This window comes from Mizuhopecten yessoensis, unplaced genomic scaffold (genome assembly GCF_002113885.1).
Source record: "Mizuhopecten yessoensis strain PY_sf001 unplaced genomic scaffold, ASM211388v2 scaffold11015, whole genome shotgun sequence".
In the NCBI taxonomy this organism is placed as follows: Eukaryota; Metazoa; Mollusca; class Bivalvia; order Pectinida; family Pectinidae; genus Mizuhopecten; species Mizuhopecten yessoensis.
Window position 1 is genome coordinate 128,478 of NW_018408836.1, and position 20,313 is coordinate 148,790.

General features: G+C 35.4%; 1 protein-coding gene across 1 annotated transcript in view; it reads left to right on the plus strand.

Annotated features, from left to right (window-relative positions):
* Positions 1-9,057: 9,057 nt before the first annotated feature.
* Positions 9,058-20,313, plus strand: part of LOC110464616 (protein amalgam-like) — a 118,558-nt gene continuing 107,302 nt past the window's right edge. The window contains exons 1-2 of the mRNA XM_021519930.1: positions 9,058-9,083; positions 11,556-11,661. The gene's annotated coding sequence lies outside the window, so the exon portion shown is untranslated. The remainder of the gene's footprint in view (positions 9,084-11,555; positions 11,662-20,313) is intronic.

Here is a 20,313-nt window from a genome sequence, read left to right on the forward strand (position 1 = left end):
AATATCATAATCAACTACATGCACTGTATACCTATCATAGAAATAAGAAAACTATTCTTATTATGATTCCAATCGCTCCATTGTATTATTCACGTGCAGTCTGTGTTGTGTAGGATATTTTTGAAGAAACTAAGAGTGGAGGGTTGGTTTGATTTTATTTTGTTTAACGTCACATTAAGAACTACGATCATGTAAGAACTCGCCTTCATGTGTGTTAATGTATGCGTGCTTGTGTGTATGTGTGCCGGAGGCACGGTATGTCGATGCATTTGCCTCTTTGGGATAGCGCGGATCTTAACACGATTTAAGAGTGCTACCTCACTGAAATACCGTGCCGAAGACACCTTGTATACTATTCCGCCCGGTAACATTGATCTGATAACGGGTAAACCAGTCGTTGCGATAACCCTAAATGCTGAACGCAAACCAGGGAATAACAAGTACCGTTTAAAGAACTTTGGTGTGTCCCAGCCTGGGGATAGAACCTATTGCCTTTCTTGCCTTGGCGAACGTTCAACACGAAGTGTGACAGTATTGCCAAGCAAGGTACTAGAAAACAGAAAGGTTTTCAATAAGAGGAGAGAAAATACAAAGATCTGAAATATTGCAATTGAGGCAGCAGATCGATTGGTGTTTCTTCAATGTCCCCTTAACAGAAGCCATAGAAGGAAACCCCCGATTCAGCTGGTGGCCGCACATTTATCGCCTTTTAATACATGGAGCTGGATATAACAGGCCTATTACACACGGTATTTTCCAGAACTTGTAGGGGAGTCGGGGTTGGGGCTGGGATCGGGTTAACCTATGCTACATGTACAAGATAACTATGAAGATATTTAGGTCAGTGTGTATTTGGCTTTGCAATCATTTTTACGTTGTCTGTTCAGAGCTGGGTTTGTATGACTTATGATACAATGTTAATAATGTTTGTTATTGTTTCACATTGAGCGTAATCTAAGGGCCAGTCGTATGCGTAATTCGTGCGCTTTAACTACACTGTGATTGGGCGAAAGCGTTCGGATCACCCTAGGTTTGTGTGAGAATACTTTCCGATAAACACGCCGGGGTACAGCAAAATGGGGTTGAACAAAAGAAATAATGGCATGTCGAAAAAGTAAGAATAACGTGTGTATCAAATAGTACAGGACTTGTAACGAATTGCGGTAAAAAGACAAAAGCATTCTAGTTTTCAAAGCTTATTCAAACGTAAAGTTATAGTAGAATACAGCATTTGATTGGTTTTGCGCCTGCAATAAGAAGCCGTTACCTATTTCTTTTCTGACTCATGAAGAAGGATAGAGTGGAATATTGTTCTGATAGTTATGTCCTGCTCGGTGTAATTGATGTATGTGAGTGTAAAATGTGTATGTGTTCGGGTAAGTTGCAGACTTTAGAGCTGAGCTAAGTTTTTGTCTGATTGTATTCTTGGACATCCAAGTTTAATTGGAAGTTTTGTGGGCACCATTGTTTGTCTTCTGGACTTCTTAAGTCTTTATCATAAACGTCGACTTCAAATGGACAAGTAAAAAAACATGGCTACTTTATAGAAACTTACTTTTTGGAGATCTATTTCAACGATCATGAGAGAACAAGTGCTCTGATTAAAACCTTCGTGAACATTCTGAATGATTCAAAACACATGGAATTTCGATCTCAAAACACATGGGAGTTTTTTTTATTCATGGCACACGTAATGATTTATTCAAAATACAAGTGTAGACGGTATTTGATGTCGATATGCCAGTCTGAATACATCTTTTGGAGGCGTTACCTCGTATGTGTATTCGTCTCTTGCTTGTAATTGGTGACGGCATTTGTCTTCGCGGGGAGGCAGCCTATATGTTCGGGGTTAGGACACATTGACCTTTATCTAACGGTGCTTGTGTTTGTTAGGTGTGAGGTAGCTACCCTTTGACGGGGAGTCGATATTCTTATCGGACAATACGTCACTCAAGTACAACATTATTAGCAACTAAACGAGCCTAATTACCCTGCGCTATCAGGGCGAACATAAGCAAACTGTTGGTCGTTGGCTCGAAAGCATATACAAAACACACCAAATGTTGCTGGTCCCAGATTCCTTGTAAATATCGCCCCGTAATCTTTTGATATAAAGTGTACATAAGGTTTATTTGTATAGACCCTATACATAAACACTGTACGATATCAAGTATGTTCCACGAGTTTCCAGACGGAGTCTAACAAAATTGAATTCCAATCTGACACAGCATTGATAATATCTAGGACTAATAGTTTTGGAAACCTCCAAGGTTACATTGGTTACATATCGCCAACAAAGCTTTAAAAACAGCATAAAATACAAAAAAAGTCTCTGATAAAAACCGATAGCAATCTATCACATGTATCTATATATATAGTCCATTGTTTACTGCACGTGCCGTAACAGGCGATGTATATAAAGAGTATTAACCATTGGTGATTATGACATAAAAGGGGGTTTAACTGAGAGGTCGGACGATGTACTAAGGTGACCTAATAACCAGCCTCGTTCTCGCTGAGAACATGTTTGTTATATCTACTTCTTATATCTAGGTTAGTATCTTTGTTGATAACAGGCCTCCCGGAAGCACGTGATTAACGCGTGAGACTGAGGTTAGATTGACATACAAGGAAGATGTATTTTTCCTTTCTGACTTTTTGTGTGATTTTACATGTAAGTTTGCCATATACTTTATATGAATATTTCTGTCAGCTTTCCTGTGTCTCTAGCAAACAAACTGTAAAATACGTACCAACAATATTGTCGGTCATTAAGCACAAATATACGTCATCATACTGTTATTTTTGTATACAACAATCTTCAAAACAAAAACGCACTAATTAAACTTAGATTTCAAATCACTTTACACTAAAGCTGGGTGTTATAATATATCTTAAAATCAAATTCAAACTAGATTCATTAAATGACCTTACATTGTGCGTTAAATTGCTATTTTGGTTACAGTGGGGTCCCTACTTTACGGCCTAGCTCGTGCTGTATTGCCTGACGTGGAGATTTGGCAGTTGACCGTATAGTGGTACTGCGCCTTGTATTATCTTGTACACGTGACTTGTTTGAGTCATTTCCGAAGTCATTAACCGATGTGTCTCTGAAATACTTGTCATAGGATATAAACGATCGCATGATCTCGATTCTGATTTTTTTCCTTCACGTATAGAATCCCAGTTGATGTAACATTACTTGACAGTATCCTTAACATAATAATGTTTCATACAAGCGCAGTTCGTGGTATCAATATTCCTAGCATAACGGCGTGTTTAGATAATTTCATTAATTTGCAATTTAACAATAATCATTATAAGACAATAACATGGAATAACTCGAATATGAACAGATACTTTGGAAATAAGTGTTTAAACTGATGAAAGTTGATAAATGTATAGCTACAGTTCAAGAGATTGTCCTCGTCCTTGTTGTATTGTGTAATTCTTGATACGGCGTACATATAATACCCCAGGCAACGCCACTGGTTTGGTTCGGAGTAAAAACCAAGATATTTGCGATGGACTTGTGTTATGTTGTCAGGGTGTTATCTTGTTCAGGCCTCTGTGAGCACGGACAGCGTCCCAAGACCACGCTTGTCAAATTCCGTCACCACGTGACATCTTTGTTGGAGCTAAGGAAGATCTGTTCTTTGTGATTGATTAGCGGTCAGAATAGTATTCCTTCTGCCCCAGACGTATAAACACGTGCCGACGCACGATACCGCGACAGTTGGATAGATTTGATGACAAAGCGTTGCTGTGCGGTGACACTCCATATAGTCTATCGGAGCATTACGTAAACGCCACAGAGGCCTCTTGCCAATACAATAGGGATGGATTTTTCTCAATTACTATTAGCAAGTCAATGAACAAAATCCAATCACTCCCGTCTCAAAGATAGAATGCATAGGCCGGAAAAACAACATTACCATTTCATTGGCTATTCGACAAAAAGAAATGTAATATTGCAACTTGTTGTTCGACGTCAACATGTCTTAGCATTTGATTTGTTTATGACGTCAAACAACTCCAAGCTTTGATTGGTTGATCGACGGCAAACAACCGCAAGCCTACAGGGATACAATGTAGGTAGTCGTACTTCAAGCAAGTTAACTGTTGGTAGTTTTTTACTCGAAATAACCAGAAGGCGTGTACACTGTACATGATCACGGTATGACCAAGGCAGCATGTTCATGTTCACTGTACGATCAGGTCGCCGCGTAAATGTGTAGGGTATGACCAAGCTGGCCCGAGCATGTGCACAGTATGACAAAGTTTGCCCGTAAACTTGCACGGTATGACTAGGCCGGCGCGTACTTTTCATTTGTATAGCCAAGTTGGTCTGTAAACGTGCACAATATGACCAATCAGTCACGACCAAGCTGGTCCGTACATGTTCACGGTATGACCTGGCATGTACACGTGCACGGTATCATCAGGCTGGCATGTACATGTGCACGATATCATCAGGCTGGCATGTACATGTGCACGGCATCATCAGGCTGGCATGTACACGTGCACGGTATCATCAGGCTGGCATGTACATGCGCACGGCATCATCAGGCTGGCATGTACATGTGCACGGGATCATCAGGCTGACATGTACACGTGCACGGGATCATCAGGCTGGCATGTTCACGTGCACGGTATCATCAGGCTGGCAGGTACATGTGCACGGTATCATCAGGCTGGCATGTAATGTGCACGGTATCGTCAGGCTGGCATGTACATGTGCACGGTATCATCAGGCTGGCATGTTCACGTGCACGGTATCATCAGGCTGGCATGTAATGTGCACGGTATCATCAGGCTGGCATGTACATGTGCACGGTATCATCAGGCTGGCATGTACATGTCCACGGTGTCATCAGGCTGGCATGTTCATGTGCACGATATTAATGTAGATATGCTCGGTATTTTCATTTGATGGCGACCTGTGATACTTGACCAGGCCGGTACGTAAAACGAGGACGGTACGACCATGACGGCGTGTACACTTACACGGTACGACCAGCTGTGTATCGGGTTTGCCTCCAGATAATGTTCACATCTGTATACATTACCATTCCCAGGAATACACTTAACAAACTGCCGAAGACGTTGGGTGAAATGAAGCAATAATAATGTTGATTATTTCCATCTTCTGCAGGCCGATAATTACTCTATTTCACTAGGGAATACACGCGATACTGTATATTTGACTGTTAGTGATGAGTTATCTCCCTTCGATACACGTTTGCCACCGTATTGTTTACATTTGTCAACTGCCAGCCCACTGTGTGCCAGAACTAATGTAGTTACACACAGGTGAAGGTGTATTAGATGTATACCAGTATCTATTCAGCTATTTTGTTCTTTAGTTAAAGGCGTTATTATTTACCATTTAGCACGTTTGAAAATCGAATGTTCGGCATCGCCATTTATAGTGACATCACATAACTTCCCCGTTATAAACTTACGCCCCTCAGTGTACAATGTAAAATAAATTTGACCATTTTCCGCACTCGTGCAAAATATAACTTTATTCTGGAAATCAAATAATAAAGATAATCAAAAGTTGTCTTACATAACGTTGTATTACTTGACATTGCCTTACACACCGCTATATTACTGGACATCGACCTACATAACTTTGTATTATTGGACATTGTCATAAACCACGCTGTATTACTGGACATTGTCTTATACCACGTTATATTGCTTGACATTGTCTTACATAACGTTGTATTACTGCACATTGTCATACATAACGTTGCATTACTGTACATTGTCATACATAACGTTGTATTACTGAACATTGACTTACATAACGTTCTATTACTGAACATTGTCATACATAACGTTGTATTACTGAACATTGACTTACATAACGTTCTATTACTGAACATTGTCATACATAACGTTGTATTACTGACCATTGACTTACATAACGTTGTATTACTGAACATTGACTTACATAACGTTGTATTAATGGACATTGTCTTACATAACGTTGTATTACTGAACCTTGTCTTACATAACGTTGTATTACTAAACATTGTCTTACATAACGTTGTATTACTGCACATTGTCATACAGAACGTTGCATTACTGTACATTGTCATACATAACGTTGTATTAATGGACATTGTCATACATAACGTCGCATTACTGTACATTGTCATACATAACGTTGTATTACTGAACATTGTCTTACATAACGGTGTATTACTTAACATTGTCTTACATAACGTTGTATTACTAGACATTGTCTTACATAACGTTGTATTACTGAACATGGTCTTACATAACGTTGTATTACTAAACATTGTCTTACATAACGTTGTATTACTCAACATTGTCTTACATAACGTTGTATTACTGAACCTTGTCTTACATAACGTTGTATTACTAAACATTGTCTTACATAACGTTGTATTACTGAACCTTGTCTTACATAACGTTGTATTACTAAACATTGTCTTACATAACGTTGCATTACTGGACATTGTCATACATAACGTTGTATTACTGAACATTGACTTACATAACGTTGTATTACTGAACATTGTCTTACATAACGTTGTATTACTGAACATTGTCTTACATAACGTTGTATTACTGAACATTGTCTTACATAACGTTGTATTACTGAACATTGTCTTACATAACGTTGTATTACTGAACATTGTCTTACATAACGTTGTATTACTGAACATTGTCTTACATAACGTTGTATTACTGAACATTGTCTTACATAACGTTGTATTACTGAACATTGTCTTACATAACGTTGTATTACTGAACATTGTCTTACATAACGTTGTATTACTGAACATTGTCTTACATAACGTTGTATTACTGAACATTGTCTTACATAACGTTGTATTACTGAACATTGTCTTACATAACGTTGTATTACTGAACATTGTCTTACATAACGTTGTATTACTGGACATTGTCATACATAACGTTGTATTACTGAACATTGTCTTACATAACGTTGTATTACTGAACATTGTCTTACATAACGTTGTATTACTGAACATTGTCTTACATAACGTTGTATTACTGAACATTGTCTTACATAACGTTGTATTACTGAACATTGTCTTACATAACGTTGTATTACTGAACATTGTCTTACATAACGTTGTATTACTGAACATTGTCTTACATAACGTTGTATTACTGAACATTGTCTTACATAACGTTGTATTACTGAACATTGTCTTACATAACGTTGTATTACTGAACATTGTCTTACATAACGTTGTATTACTGAACATTGTCTTACATAACGTTGTATTACTGAACATTGTCTTACATAACGTTGTATTACTGAACATTGTCTTACATAACGTTGTATTACTGAACATTGTCTTACATAACCTTGTATTACTGGCCATTGTAATACATAACGTTTTATTACTTGACATTGCCTCACAACACGTTGTATCACTGTAGTATTGTCTTACATGCCCATCACCATGTTGTACATGTGAATATCTTACATAACGTTGTATATATGAAATTGTCTTGATAAAGCTCATCCAGTACATGTAGCTATAATTTAATCTTGCCTGTAACAAGCATCTTTATTGGCCTAAAAAAATATGTTATCAGCCCAAAACGTAAAAAAATGACGTCGCCGTTTGTAACGTCGCTTTTGATTGGCTGATACAGCAGTGCAATAATTTCGAAGAGAAAAGAGTCCATCAATAAAAGTGGATTTCCACAGGGATTGTGTAAAGTAGATTTAATTATAAGGATTAACTTGAATAATTTTTTCATGTTATGGAGCTGTAACACAAAAAAACCGGAGTGTACTCTCATCATTTGCGGTTTATTTAGAGTACACTCCGTTTTATGTGTTATATCTCCATAACATGAAAAATATATTCAAGTTAATCCTTAAATATTACTAAAATACTTGAACATACCAATATATGGCCTCAAATGGTTTATTGAAGATGCACGTCGTTTCTGGAATGTTTTGGTTGAGTCTGGAATCTGTTTATAATTCGGTGTCAAGCATATAGGCCCTAGGGATGTTGTCTGTTGTTTGAGCTTAATGTATTCTTGTTTTCCAATAATTCGCGTTCAATTAGCTCTTCCTCTTTTATACATAAGTGCTTATGCACATTATGGCCTTAATTAAGCATACAAGATGTTGCATCACTGGAAAGTTTCGATGGTGCAGCCTCGCCTTTGTAAACAAAGGAACAGACGGTGCAGTCGCCATGGTCATTCGACACTGCGGCACAGGATTGTACGTGGCTATGGTGCGGTGTTTCCCTACGCTTATTTACGTAATCTATGTACGTCTTCAGGAGATATTAGTCGGACGGAACAAACTCAATCCTCTCTTTAGGGAATTGTGGATATTCAAAGTTAGTTAAACAAACCCCACAAAACGGTGTGGTGGAGCTGATCGGACGGACCTGGATACGTGCTTCCCATAAACACTACTGCGTGTGTAAGCTACCTTAAATTCTCACTTCCATAACTTTCAATTTATCAATGAATAAATTCCAAGATCTCAAGTTTTAGTTTTATTGTGATGATAATAGCGTATTATTGTTTATGTGTATTGGAACCCGTGCGTTCTGTATGTGCGGGAATGTGGGGCGGAGCCACACCATCAGGGGTCACACAGGGAGGCACTGGTATCTGTTCATACTCCGACACAACAGGAGGCGACAGATATCGGTCCCCGGGGAGCATTCCCCTCTCTCCGTTAATCACAGAAAACAATTAAAATTTGAAATAAAATTAAACGACTGTCGCCTGGAAACTCCATTGTATAATTGAAATTCTTGTTAAACTGTTAGAATTTGGTGAGACGGTTCATCTAAGCACGCCGATAGAATGCTGGTTTACCATGTCAGAATATTGGTGAATCGATAGATCAAAGGATACACCAGTTATCATGACATTAATGGCTGTAGACACGTTGTAAGGAGCTTGGTCTACCTAACATCAGAATACTGGTACTGTTATATATTATATCTAGAGTTACCGCCCCTGGGCAAACGGAATCCGGTTGCGATTGCAGATGTCTTTTTGTGTATTTGTTATTGCGAGATACATAATATGTGAGTAAGAATGTCTATTTTTAACCCTTGTTTATTTATCACTTAGACATGTGTACATTCATGGATGAAATATGTACGAGCGGTTTGCAAATATTAGCACAATAATATTACACACAAGTTTTGGTTTATTTTTGGTACATGGCACCTCAACAAAAACGGGTCATATGTAAATGTCTTTTACTGTATAATTTGAATCAGGAGGGACACTAGGAATCAAAGCTATATATCATAGCCTAACAAACGTACGGTATATAGTTGCCGGTACTCAAACCTAATGCAACAGAAACCACACAGATGAGTTTACCATACAAATAATGTATGTGGTCTATCACATACAAAATGTACAACAAATCCGACTTTCCCCATATGAAATTATGGAAAAACATATTTCGTTTTGGGTCAAAAGGTCCGAATCTACCTCAAAAAGAGAAACCTGAAACACCAATATACCCTATTAATACAGATATGATTGATTACAAGTAGGAGAAAACAGGCCACCATGTATTATTTACATACCGTGGCATATCTGCACGGCTTTCTGAACTAGGAATGGTACGTATACACTCCCATGGCAGGTACATGTACAGTACTCGCCTTCGACAAGTCCGATAACTCTCGCACAATAATCGGAGATCGCAACGGGGTTATTTCCCTGACTTAGATGTAAAACACATTATCATAATGACCCACGCTTCGTTGCAGTACGATAAATGGTTGCCTGTCTGTGCCGTATTAGGCGAGCGTGAAGCGCTCATATATCTGTTCAATTGAGCGGTTTTCAAATGAAATTTGATATCAAATGTATTCCAAACACGATTTCAGAAAGCTTATTAGCGAACTAGAAAAATTTCGAAGGTTATGATATTAATATATCATTACATTAATATTTATGAATGTTACGGTACTGGAATGTTAGCACGTGACGAGTCTATACCTGTGAAACTTGTTATACCAGGCTAGGGAATACTAGGAATTCGTCATGCTCGTATATTGGGACTATTGCATAGTACATTTTGTATCTTACATAGCTGTAATACATGATGTAAATCCGTACCAGTAATGTGACGATTGTCTTATATTAATGTCAAAAGGCTTCAAACACAGTCAAAAAAGGGCTTTCTAACATCCCCAGTCAGCCGTGAGGCCTAGGGAGTCTGACAGGTTTTGAACCCTTATCCCCAGTGTGTTGGTAGGCACAGGTTCAACTCTAAAAAATAAATAAAATAAAGGTAAGAACACTAAGCAAGAAAGAACCATTAACGTATCAAGACGTTATCTTCAGAAGGTTTCGTTCTATTATTATAGTTAAATGAGAACAAAAAAATTATAAAAATGTCCATGGTCTACAATATAAAAAAAAAAAAAATTACTGTATGTAAACATAAAAAATAATGATCAGTAATTTATGATGAATGGTCAAACTGTGTCCGAGTCTAAATTGGGAACATTATAGATCTGATGGTTTCAGAACAATAGTATCTATTCAGGAGAACGTATCCCAGTTTGTAAATCAATTCGTCACTGTAAGTCTGTGCGTATAAGACATTGCTGTATTGAACTCTTGTATGTTTTTCCATTTTTCTTCATGTGCAAATTTACAAACACCTGTAAGAATGGTACATCTGTCAATAAAAAATGTCCTTAGAGAGATCAAGATAGAGAAAGTGCTATACTGTACATATACCCCTGTATATAGCTATATATACACGTACAAGGTACATGTAAACATGAAATATATTAAGAAAGTAATTATAGAATAATTATATTTGGTTTGGGTTGGCTGTGGTAGTAATCTGGTAGCCCGATCAATTATTATTTTAATACGAGCGGTTTTATGGTTTTATAATGTATTTTAAGTGAAGGACGGGTTCGTTGTATTACCACTGCCTTATTATCCGTGATGACTAAAAACGGAGTCGACAATGACATGACCATGGTTACCTGGGGTATTTATACATTCCATGGATAAAACGCCGGAATTCTTGAATCAGTTTCGCTAATTTTATACCACATTTTACTGGAAAAAAAAATCAATTTCACTTTGGAACGTTTTGAAACTGGAGTAAAAATCATAAAATTTGAAATATTATCACCTATAGATATTACACGCAGACAAACTCACATTTTCAATTTGAAAATTTGATTAAACATGTCATTCATTTATTGTAGTTTGCAGCAAGGACATATTTTAAGAGCATGCCTTGTGTAACACGTACAATATGTGTATCCCACTGTAGAGGCGGAGATGGACATGCCTATTAATGTACGCCATAGTTAGTGATGTTGACATAACGTTATTAGCTGTGAGAGCAGACTAAACTCTACCCGAATAGCTGCCTTACAAACCCGGAATTATATTTACACCGTGACTTGTGTTGTCGGAGTTTAGACCAGTTCAATAAATGTTTTTAAATATGTAGCACAGAACTGTGAAAATGTATACATACATAGGTTGTACTTTGTGTTATAAAGGTCTACGAGAGGTTCTATTTGGACAAATTTGTGTGAGTTTGGAAAGTTAAACACGGATATCTGTACCTAGTTCGTGGATACGTACTGACGTACAGACGAGGGACAGGTGAGTGTGTAAACCTTTAATGCATGTTTACTAAACTGGAGCTTTGTAACTCAATTTATAGATAAAAGCGATCGTTAAAATAATATGAGGCCTACTGCTGTAACGATCCTTTTTATCTATCAAAATTAAATTGTTTTGTTGGTAGCGAAATGTCTCTTTAGACTATGGGTGAACACGTCCTGGCTTTAAATATACCTTATCTGCTCTCTATATGATCAATTTTATTAACAAAATGAATGTCCCATAGCAAGAATATATGATTATTTATATATTCTGAGAACAAATGTCTTCACAGGACAGCGAAATATGCATTGTACATTGATGTATGCCAACGTCGTTTGCAGATCACGCACATATTGGAAATTCGTCACCTACACGTACCTGTAATTAACGTGATTGTGTACACTAATCTATTGCAGTACACACTGTTCGTGGTCAAAAAGACGTAATAAAATTACGACTAGTAGTCTGCACAATGACCTATATACTGTGCATGTAGTTTACCTCCTTTCAATATTGTCTGTAACTAGATATTGATGTATACGCTATTTAGTTCTCTCGTTTTACAATGAGCGTGTCAGTATAACTTCTCTATAAAGATCACGCAACAACCAATCGCGTGTCTGTATTACAATGTTAGATATACTGTCACATAATTGTATCAACTGTTACAATATAATATCTACTGTTACAATATAGTATCTACTGTTACAATATAATATCTACTGTTACAATGTAATATCTACTGTTACAATATACATATCTACTGTTACAATATACATATCTACTGTTACAATATAATATCAACTGTTACAATATAATATCTAATGTTACAATATAATATATAATGTTACAATATAATATCTACTGTTGCAATATAAAATCTACTATTAAAATATAATATATACTGTTACAATATAATATCTACTGTTACAATAAACATATCTACTGTTACAATATAATATCTACTGTTACAATAAACATATCTACTGTTACAACATAAAATCTACTGTTACAATATAATATCTACTGTTACAATATACTATCTACTGTTACAATATATTATCTACTGTAACAATATAAAATCTACTGTTACAATATAATATCTACTGTTACAATATAATATCTACTGATACAATATAATATCTACTGTTACAATCTACATATCTACTGATACAATATAATATCTACTATTACAATATACATATCTACTATTACAATATACTCTTTACTGTTACAACATAACATATACTGTTACAATACAATATCTACTGTTACAATATAATATCTACTGTTACAATATACATATCTACTGTTACAATATACTATTTACTGTTACAATATAACAGATACTGTAACAATATAATATCTACTGTTACAATATACTATTCACTGTTACATTATACATATCAACTGTTACATCCTGTTACAATATACATATCTACTGTTACAATATACATATCTACTGTTACAATATACATATCTACTGTTACAATATAATATCTAATGTGACAATATAATATCTACTGTTACAATATACATATCTACTGTTACAATATACATATCTACTGTTACAATATACATATCTACTGTTACAATATACATATCTACTGTTACAATATTATATCTAATGTGACAATATAATATCTACTGTTACAATATACATATCTACTGTTACAATATACTGTTTACTGTTACAACATAACATATACTGTTACAATACAATATCTACTGTTACAATATACATATCTACTGTTACAATATAATATCTACTGTTAAAATATACTATTTACTGTTACAATATCATATCTACTGTTACAATATAATATCTACTTTTACAATATAATATCTACTGTGACAATATACATATCTACTGTTACAATATACGTATGTACTGTTACAATATAATATCTACTATTACAATATAATATCTGCTGTTACAATATACATATCTACTGTTACAATATAATCTCTACTGTTACAATATACTATTTACTGTTACAATATACATATCTACTGTTACAATATAATATCTACTGTTACAATATACATATTTACTGTTACAATATACATATCTATTGTTACAATATAATATCTTCTGTTGCAATATATATATCTACTGTTACAATATACATATCTACTTTTACAATATAATATATACTGTTACAATATCATATCTACTGTTACAATATAATATCTACTTTTACAATATAATATCTACTGTGACAATATACATATCTTCTGTTACAATATACATATCTACTGCTACAATATACATATCTACTGTTACAATATAATATCTACTGTTACAATATAATATCTACTGTTACAATATAATATCTCCTATTCAACGTGCATTGCTTAGCAATCCATCACACTTGGCCTTACTGGTGATCGTTTGCCAATGTGGGGTAGGCAATGGAATCTGTCCCTAGGCCGGGCACCCTTAACTCCTTAACAATAGTAGTTGTTCATTGCTTAACGTTCAGCGTTTAGGGTAATGGCAACAACTGGTTCACCCGTTGTTACAAGGTAAAATGTGTGCGGATGGAATACTATGTTGGGCCTATATTGAGATGCATCACATACACGCTATCGCTAAGAAACAAATACACTACCATACCCTGCATCCATCACACATACATACATACACGTAAACATTGCACTCATTGAGGAACGCCCTGAAATAATCCTAGCTGTAATATGACGTTAAACCTAACAAAGCCAACACCAATCCATGTAGCATGTTTGTATATTATATCTACTGTTACCATATTATTTGTCGACTAGAATGTACCATAATTATTATACCTACTGTTAATACATGTATATTATATATGCATATCTACATGTATTGATATTGTACAAGTACCATATCTTACCTACAGTTACCGTGCCATATCTATCGTTTCCAAATCTGTATTGTTACATTATGCAGCTAAAGGCTGTGTTTAAGAATATGTGCATGAATGAGTTTAACTCGTTTGTGTCTTAACATCTGTTTGAACTCTCAGACCACTTATATAACCAGCCATGATATGACGTGGCGTACCATGTATTAGGGTACACAATGCACTAAAACAACGTTTTGTTATTTAACTTCAGTTTAATGTCTAAAAAGGCACCATATACAGGCTACATAAACGATAATGATCACCCGGGAATCCCATTCCGACTACTTATTCCAATGAACTGCCGTTGGTGTATTTGGAACATAACATAGTTTGTACATTTATGAATGGAAGGCTATATCATATCTCGAGCAGATAGAACAATCAGTAATGTTTTGTTAGCACCTCGCAAACATTAACGTGTCATTTAAAATGTGAACTTGTTTAGTTGTTTTCGCCGATGAAACCGATCTGTATCTTACGAGACATTGATCGATACATTTGCTACGATACTAGGACATTATTACTTCTGTCTACTATCGGTGTGTGTAATGGTGCTGCTATTTTCACAGATATGGACATCGGTGTTGTTCTTTTAAGCTGTTTAACTTACAAACGAAAGGAAAACAAAAACTAACGACGATTTTTTACAAATGTATTAACAAAATCCGTGTAGATCTGATTACAGAACACGACTTCATTATAAAAACCGGGAGAACGAGGCGCCGTTAGTTGTGGCGGGAAATAATGACACGCGGTAGGCAGTAATAGGTTTAGTTAGTTTTTAGACGCATCCTTACACTGTGTGAGGCAATATTCGCAAATAACTGTAGAACAACGTGCAAAAATACATTTTGCCATGTACATCTCTGGATATGTACAATTGGGCAGCGTTTGTATAACAATCTAGAAACCGGAAGCAAAAAAACGTATCTGCTCACTATCCGGTAGTGTTTGGTACAAATTAGACGTACATGAGGGTGATATACAACCAAGTCATTAACTGGAAGTACTACGATACGCAAACGGATTGGTAATTAAAAGTTACATTACGTACCAAAATGCGGAAACACAAACGTACGTGCACGAATGGGTTATTTAAGAAGCCAGTAACCGGAAATAAACCGGAAGTACGAACGCAAACATGCACGAAAAGAGAATTAAAAGTAGTCACTTGGGTGTTTAAGGTATACTTTGGCAATTTCTGTGTGATTAAAACAACTTAATGAACTAATAAGTATTTCCGGTTATAAACCGCAAACACCAGTGGGAGAAAACATGACATCAGTACAACCCTGTGTTACTTTACGATTGATAGGACTATACTGACATTTAACAAACACATATTTCACATGACTGCTCTTATTTATCTTTATACAATGTAGCGATAATATCACTTAATATTTATACATGTGTCACTATATAGACGCTAAACACCACATGGTACATTGAATTGGCCTGATCGAAAGAAAGGTGCTATGTCCCTGGGATATTGCTAACATTACCAGGCATCAGTATAGTTTCAGGGTAACATCTTACATGTATATCCCTGTTATTACGAACCAATCATAACCTTACGTTAAAATCAAACGCCAATCGTCCCGCCCACTTACATGCCATCACAAGCTACATTATGTACACCACTTCCTTCACTACACCATGTAAGAGGTTGGTGGTGCTGCCATTTGACCTTACCACCCCCACCCCCAAGTTTCATTTTGTAGTTTGTTATCGATAAAGACATCCCTGATGGCAATAGCGATACAGTAGATACGGCTCTCAATAGCTTTTCTGAACTTCTGGCTTGGGATATCGCTTTTTAGAAATGTCTGTGTGGTTCGTTTAGATACACCTATACACACAGTTAAAGTATTGAATTTCGGGAAATATGGTAGATTCCAGTAAGTTTTTCGTCCTTATCCACAATATCTATATCCCGGGGCGAACGAAACGGGTTTACAAACAACAAGGACATCGGAGAGAATAGAACGATCAATTATAGTCTACAGGTTTGGTCTTTATCAGTACATAAATGATCAAACAACACTCATGAAATAGTTATTTTATCATCCTTTCAAAAAAACTATTTCCTTCCATCTATGACTTCTGAAAAAAAGTAACATGTACCTTTCAGGGACAATACATTGGAACTGTTTCCTTAGTGCCCATTCTGTACAATATACGTCGTACACCTGATATTTATATACAGCTGAACCTTGTCTATCACTGTCACGCGTAAGTCAGTATATTTTGTCGTATATGCACCAACATGCGCTCTATCATTGTGACGGCAGAGCGACCGAGTCACGTCGTTATCCCTGCGTCTGACGTCCTGGGCCCGTCATTGGGATCGTTTACCTGACAAAAGGCGGGTTTTTTCTAACCTCTGTCCTCTACAATACTACCCCTTTATCTTTACATATACCGTACAGTTTAAAGGAAACAGTAGTTATTATGCAAGTGAGGAAGATTGAGTGAATGAACCGTTACGTCACAACTGTCTTGGCAACTGTCAATACAAACACCAAAAACATCTATATTGCTTTACATTGTGACGGACATACTGTACTACAACCAAAATTAACCTATTATAGGCTTCAGGGAACACAAGTTTATTATTTCAATAAGAAAACATTAAATAATACTTTGCTTATCATTGCGGCTTTGCGAATCCAAAAGTCTATCAGAAATGCTATTCCTCTACTTCAATTATTGTTTTATTTATTTCTAGTTTGTCTTCATTCTATTATGGTGTAAATCGATTGCCTACGATTTATACACTATATATTTACACTATATATGCAATCAGGATTCGATTAATTGAAAACTGGTGCATGTACATGTACTTTCTAAATTGTACACATTTCATGAATATCATATGTAAATGATTAGATACAATATTGTATTACATTGTATATATGCAGTGTACTTGTGATCTATCAAATTGTTTCATTCAAATTTGAGAGTGTATTGTAATGTATGAGTACATTGTACATGTATGAGATATTGTCTAAATGTCCAATGTAGGTACATTCTGTAAGAAATTGTTACATCTTTTTATACTGTGGAAGTATACTTTATGGGTGCATTGTGTAAGGCATCTCCATATTGTACTATACAGTAACAATGTACTGNAACAATGTACTATATGGGTACATTATATAGGGCGTCCCTATATTGTACTATACAGTACCAATGTACTATATGGTTACATTATACAGGGCGTCCCTATATTGTAGTATACAGTAACAATGAACTATATGGGTACATTATATAGGGCGTCCCTATATTGTACTATACAGTAACAATGTACTAAATGGGTACATTATATAGGGCATCCCTATATTGTACTATACATTAACAATGTATTATATGGGTACATTATATAGGGCGTCCCTATATTGTTCTATACAGTACCAATGTACTATATGGTTACATTATACAGGGCGTCCCTATATTGTAGTATACAGTAACAATGTACTATATGGGTACATTATATAGGGCGTCTCTATATTGTACCATACAGTAACAATGTACTAAATGGGTACATTATATAGGGCGTCCCTATATTGTACTATACAGTAACAATGTACTATATAGGAACATTATATAGGGCGTCCCTATATTGTAGTATACAGTAACAATGTACTATATGGTTACATTATATAGGGCGTACCTATATTGTACTATACAGTACCAATGTACTATATGGTTACATTATATAGGGCGTACCTATATTGTACTATACAGTACCAATGTACTATATGGTTACATTATATAGGGCGTCCCTATATTGTATTATACAGTAACAATGCACTATATGGGAACATTATATAGGGCGTCCCTATATTGTTCTATACAGTAACAATGTATTATAGGGGTACATTATATAAGACATCTCCATATTGTATTATACATGTAACAATGTACTATATGGTTACGTTCTATAGGGCGTCCCTATATTGTACTATACAGTAACAATGTATTATATGGGTACATTATATAAGACATCTCCATATTGTATTATACATGTAACAATGTACTACATGGTTACATTATATAGGGCGTCCCTATATTGTAGTATTCCATAACAATGCACTATATGGGAACATTATATAAGACATCTCCATATTGTATTATACATGTAATAATGTACTATAAGGGTAGATTATATAGGGCGTCCCTATATTGTACTATACATGTAACAATGTACTATATGGTTACGTTCTATAGGGCGTCCCTATATTGTACTATACAGTAACAATGTATGATATGGGTACATTATATAAGACATCTCTATATTGTACTATACAGTAACAATGTACTATATGGGTACATTATACAGGGCGTCCCTATATTGTAGTATACAGTAACAATGCACTATATGGTTACATTATATAGGGCGTCCCTATATTGTACTATAGAGTAACAATGTACTATATGGGTACATTATATAGGGCGTCCCTATATTGTAGTATACAGTAGCAATGTACTATATGGTTACATTATATAGGGCGTCCCTATATTGTAGTATACAGTAGCAATGTACTATATGGTTACATTATATAGGGCGTCCGTATATTGTACTATACAGTAACAATGTACTATATGGGTACATTATACAGGGCGTCCCTATATTGTAGTATACAGTAACAATGCACTATATGGTTACATCATATAGGGCGTCCCTATATTGTACTATACATGTAACAATGTACTATATGGTTACATTATACAGGGCGTCCCTATACATTATATAGGGCGTCCCTATATTGTAGTATACAGTAGCAATGTACTATATGGTTACATTATATAGGGCGTCCCTATATTGTACAGTATACCATAACAATGCACTATATGGGTACATTATATAAGACATCTCCATATTGTATTATACATGTAACAATGTACTATATGGTTACATTATATAGGGCGTCCCTATATTGTACAGTATACAATAACAATGCACTATATGGGTACCTTATATAAGACATCTCCATATTGTATTATACATGTAACAATGTACTATATGGGTAGATTATAAAGGGCGTCCCTATATTGTAGTATACAGTAACAATGTACTATATGGGTACATTATATAGGGCGTCCCTATATTGTATTATACATGTAACAATGAACTATATGGGTACATTATATAGGGCGTCCCTATATTGTAATATACCGTAACAATGTACTATATGTTTACATTATATAGGGCGTCCCTATATTGTACTATACAGTACCAATGTACTATATGGGATCATGATATAGAGCGTCCCTATATTGTACCATACAGTAACAATGTACTATATGGTTACATTATATAGGGCGTCCCTATATTGTACCATACAGTACCAATGTACTATATGGGTACATCATATAAGACATCTCCATATTGTATTATACATGTTACAAAGTACTATATGGGTACATTATATAGGGCGTGCCGATATTGTACTATACATGTAACAATGTACTATATGGTTACATTATATAGGGCGTCCCTATATTGTAGTATACCGTAACAATGTACTATATGGGTAGATTATATAAGACATCTCCATATTGTATTATACATGTAACAATGTACTATATGGTTACAATATATAGGGCGTCCCTATATTGTACTATACAGTAACAATGTACAATATGGTTACATTATACAGGGCGTCCCTATATTGTATTATACATGTAACAATGTACTATATGGGTACATTATATAGGGCGTCCCTATATTGTACTATACAGTAACAATGTACTA